Here is a 4995-nt window from a genome sequence, read left to right as displayed (position 1 = left end):
AAATATGTCAGCTGATATTGTCTGCTTATTCTCTCTTCATACCTTCTGGACTTGATACCTGATGGTCACAACCAGTTTCTCTTGTCAGCTGTTAACAGGACTTTTCCTTATCACACTTAGGTCAGAGTACCTACAGCATGGGAACTTTAAAAGGGAGTAAAACATACTGAAGCCATTAGTGAAAAGCAGGACAAAGCTGTTTGACTTTGTGTGGAATGATCCTGGTACCTGGTACAGTTGTGTACTATTGTGATACGACAGGAACACAACTAGGGTTTTCCCACAAGGGTGGGTCCAGCACAAGGAATTATTTGATGGTCTCGTTTGTCCATATATGCAGTGAAAAGCAAACGCTTCAAAGCTGGCATTACTGATATTGTGAAAACTAGTTCTGTGCTGTCTATGCTTCTTATTTTATGTCTGGGAGTATTGCTAAGGATGACAATCATCCTGGTTTCTCACTTTTCTCTCCCCTTCCTTCTGGTAATCGTTATAGGAGCATAAAGGCAAGAATGTCCAGATACAGAGAGACTTTCCTCCCACAAACTGTCAGATTACTGAACTCTACCCCTTCCACTGATGTTTTTATCTCTCCTCGCACTGCTTTTCTGACTTTTTTTGGTACATTTTGTAAGTTGTAAGTTATTTAACTTGTTGTTGTTGCTGCAGTTCTGTGTTTATGTTTTGGCGATTCCTAAATGTCTTTGTATCAGAGCATACCTGCAAATAAGCATTTCATTGCACTTTTGCATACCGTATGACAAATAAACTGAACTGAAGTGACAATACTCATTTTGAAACACAAATCTTAACGTTTTGCATGGATTTAAAATTAAAGCTTTAATAGTTATACAAATACTTTTGAACTAATAAAAATTTTAACTTACAGCTTCATCACCTGAACTACAGTATATGAATCGTAATCAGGAGAATGTGTTAGCTTTGACTTGAACACAAATGTTTTGCGGTGAGAATACAGAAACAAGACCTTGCAGAATTGCTGGATTTTTGGTGTCTTATTAATATGAGTTAGTATATTTGGTTCTTAGTTTAAGAATGGTATCAGATGTTTTGTCCCATATGAAGTCCTTTGTTTCTACTCACAGAGAGATAACAGTATAATTCTAGACAAGTTCTAGGTTTTATTTTGATAAAGTTACGATTCCCAAGAGTGTGTGGAATGTTCCTGTGACCTAATATTAAGGTAATATACTATTGGGATACTACAGGAGCCCCAAGAAAGGATACAGAACATTGCAAACTTCAGAAAACAAACACTACAGTGGTACTCTTCATTACAGAGTCATCAATGCAAATAATGGCTCACTGAGGACCGCAAAGCTCAAATGCTGATTTTTCAGTTCCCTTCTTTACAAGCATCTACCATGACGTCTGACTGAAATGTCCATTTATGCATAATCTAATTATTTGGACAAGACGTTCATCTAGCTGCTTTTCTAAGACTTAATCAGCTGCACTTATTACTTAGAAGACTAATTCTTCTGTGAAACATGCAGAATTCTGGTTTTGGAGACTGGATACACCCATCACTCATTTAGATCATAGATAGAAAATACAGGCTAAATAGACATTTCTCAGTCAGGAAGTGGTCAGTTCTACCTATGGTGGAACCAGCAGAAATGTGACTGTGACTCAAATGTGGCAGATTTGCAAAATCAAGAATGACAGTCCTCTTGAGGTTCAAAATGCAAGCACATCATGGCACGATTTTACTGCAAACACTAAAGACTCTTGCAAGCCTTGGCCAATTGGTCATATGGCTGGCACTTAAGACCAGCAAGCATACACAATGCACAGATGAGGAAATATAATTTCGTATAAGTTTACAATGTGCACAGGTAACTGCACCCAAGTCATCTATCAGCAATCACATCCTCTTCAGTATCAAACAAAATCAAACACAAGCTGGCTTCAAATTCTAACTCATCCATCCAAAGTTGCTTATTTTTGGTAAGGGTTACAGAAGCCTAAAGTCTAAAAAAGCACAGGACACAAGGTGAGACTATTCCCTGAGTTGGATGTCAGCTCAAAGCAGAGGACAGGGACAACCTAGAGCCATAAACTAACCGAATGAGTATATGGGACAAAACTGAAAAACCCAGAAAGGGCATGGTCTGGACTGGAATCAAACCTAGGACATAAGACCAGTGAGGCAGCAGTATTGCCCAAAATCCCCCTAATGATACCATAACTTCCGATCCTGCAGTACTGGATATATGGCTCACAAGGGCAACAGGACAGCTGTACAGTACAATCACGTTAATTTCAATCAATTGATCTATGCACATTATAATCAGTAGCCCAGAGTATCTATTAGCACGACAGTCAGGTGATGGGTCAGAGCTTTAGTGAGTCCTGGCAGAGTCTGAATGACCAGCAGGAGTCCTGGGCTTACGGCCACCCTGAACACGCCTGATCTTGTCTGATCTCGGAAGCTAAGCAGGGTCAGGCCTGGTTAGTACTTGGATGGGAGACCGCCTGGGAATACCAGGTGCTGTAAGCTTTTTGAAAGATGAAGCAGAACGCACAAGTGGAAACTGCATGGAAGTGCATTTAAACCTGAGAATAAGAATAGAGAGAAATGCTGCTTTATCCAAAGGGTTGTGGGAGGGTGGAACAAACTACCCAGCCATGTTGTTGAAATCGATACCTTGGCTTCTTTTAAGAAGTGGCCGAATGAGATCCCCTTCTCAGTTAACTACTAACAAACAAGCTACAGTGAATAACCCAAGTGTTTTCTCCTCTCTTCTTGCGGTTCTGCTGACAGAGGTATAAGTTTACTTGTGTGGTTTTCTATTAAGTAGCTTTTTAGAGACACTTAAAAGGAATAACAGTGTTTGTTAATTTTGCATAAAGAACAGTATAAGTATTGCTAAGAATGCTTACTGTTCTGCGAGGTGATTTTTTTATAGCATGTTTTTGTACTATACACCCAGGACTGAGCCAAATAGAAACTGATATGCTTGGTGTTTCAGCCAAGACTGAGGGAAAGACAGTTCTACATAATTATCTTTTTATCAATATATAATATATATACAGTATAATACTGGGATAAATCCATTATGGATTTCTGTTTTAATCCTCGTTTGACACACGTAGTGAATCTTATTTATATTTGTAATCAGCTTTTAGTTTTAATTTTATTTTTTAAGGTTTGGTTTATGGTGATTTATGTATGACTTTCAGATCCTAACAGGTTTTATAAAAAGCAGTTATTTTTAGTATAATACTGGTTTTTAATAGCAAATGCAACATTTTGCGTGGAGATTAAAGTATTAATTTGAATTTCTATTTCATCGTAATTTTAAAATTATCCGTATAAATTAAGTTAAATTCAACAGAATTTTAACTGATTAAATATTGAGCTTATAGCTTCATCGACTGAACTTGTTAGCTATGACTCCGACACAAGCAGGACTCACAGACTCTTCTAACGAATCTTCAGTGGTGAGACTGCAGAAACAAGACCTAACGTAATTTCTTTTTTTAGGGTTTTTATACAAACTCATTCAAAATAGAAAAAATTACCGGTTACTTTACAATGGATCGCTGAACAGATAATCGCGTGCCACATCACTTCAAATATTATTCAACTTTCGGTGCGCTAGTAAAAAAGCCACTCCTGTTCAACTGTCTTTAATGATTACGTTATGACGAAATGAAAAGGGAAAACGAAACGTAAAACAAAACCAAACACAATTGTAGTATTGAGTATTAAGGGCAGCATCTTTCGTTTCAACTGCAGTGCTCAAAACGATCAGTTTATCAGGATATCGATGGTTTTCCCGCAGTGTTGGTCAGCCAGGGGTGACGCCGCGTGCGTGCTTCGTGTGCGAAGGTGCTCAAACAACTTCTGCGAGAAAGTTAGCACTTATACTGCTGATTTATTCTCATACACCTGTTCATTCTCTCAAAATGTTTGGAAACAACTGAAATGCAGTTTAAGATTGAGCTTTCTTTTTTAGAAATAGGCACAATTACTATTATTAACATTATTATTATTTAGTAATAATACTGCAGTGAACGACTAGTCTCTTGTTCGGCTGGAAACAGGAGTTCAGTCCAAAGAACAGGGGTTTTAATGCCCTTTAGTTTGCAGTGGGCGAGCTAGTCACCAGGGAGAGAGACAGAAGGGCGACTGCAGTCTCCCGTAACGGGACTTGTGGCGAAAAAGGAGATGGGGGAGCCCCCTGTATACTGTAAGGCAGAGGAAGCAGACAGGGTCAAGGTTGAGATCGCAGAGATGTGGTCTAACACCAGGCGCGGTGGAACGCTTTATAGCCCCCGATACATCGCCCCTGAGGAAGACTTCGAAGTCCCAGGAGTGGACTGGCTGTCTTCTCCGCCTCTTGGAGCGTCGAGGATCTGAAACGTGCATGGCCCCACCCGCTTGGCCCTGAGCTTCGGCCAGCTCTGACCCGGTGCGGCCCGTTGGCCCAGACCCAGACCCAGGGGTCTGGACCCACCGGCCCCTCGACTTATCCAGACATCCATTTGGGGGGGGGGAGGGGTGCAGGTATCTTAGTGACGTCCCCCCCCATTAAAAGGCCTGACCGAGACGGTGGAGGGTCTTGGTCACCCCAAATTGGCCGACCCCCCGCGGTGGGGTGCGAGGAATTTGGACCACAGCGCAGAAGCAGCACTTGGCGCTGCGCGGCACTGGAGGCGGAGCCAGCGCCCCTGCAACCCCCCCGATCGACCCGCAGTCCAAGCCACTGCGCCCAGAGGGCCTTGGCAGACAAGGGGCGTCCCGTCGTCTCCACCCAGAGTTAGGGTTCCCTTTCGCACCCATTGTCGGGACCGTTGGAGCTGCAGGTCAGCCGTTCTCTGTCCGCGTGGGGGAAGCTGCTGACCAAAGCCTGGTGTACGGGCAGCCACGCTCCTCTTCTTCTGGGCTCCAGCCCCGCAGGGGAGTCCTGGCTCTCTCCTTGCTGCCTTCTGGAGTTTTCCATGCTGGCACTGGGTGAGGGAGGC

At 42.4% G+C, this 4995-nt stretch overlaps 1 pseudogene; it reads left to right on the top strand.

Moving 5' to 3' along the window:
* The first annotated feature begins 2410 nt into the window (after nucleotides 1-2410).
* On the top strand, nucleotides 2411-2524 carry LOC148842000 (5S ribosomal RNA; annotated as a pseudogene).
* Nucleotides 2525-4995: the final 2471 nt, after the last annotated feature.

Source organism: Atractosteus spatula, chromosome 1, assembly GCF_055471065.1.
Source record: "Atractosteus spatula isolate fAtrSpa1 chromosome 1, fAtrSpa1.hap1, whole genome shotgun sequence".
Taxonomy (NCBI): Eukaryota; Metazoa; Chordata; class Actinopteri; order Semionotiformes; family Lepisosteidae; genus Atractosteus; species Atractosteus spatula.
Note: the sequence above shows the minus strand (reverse complement) of the source record. Positions and strands in the feature narration are given on the sequence as shown.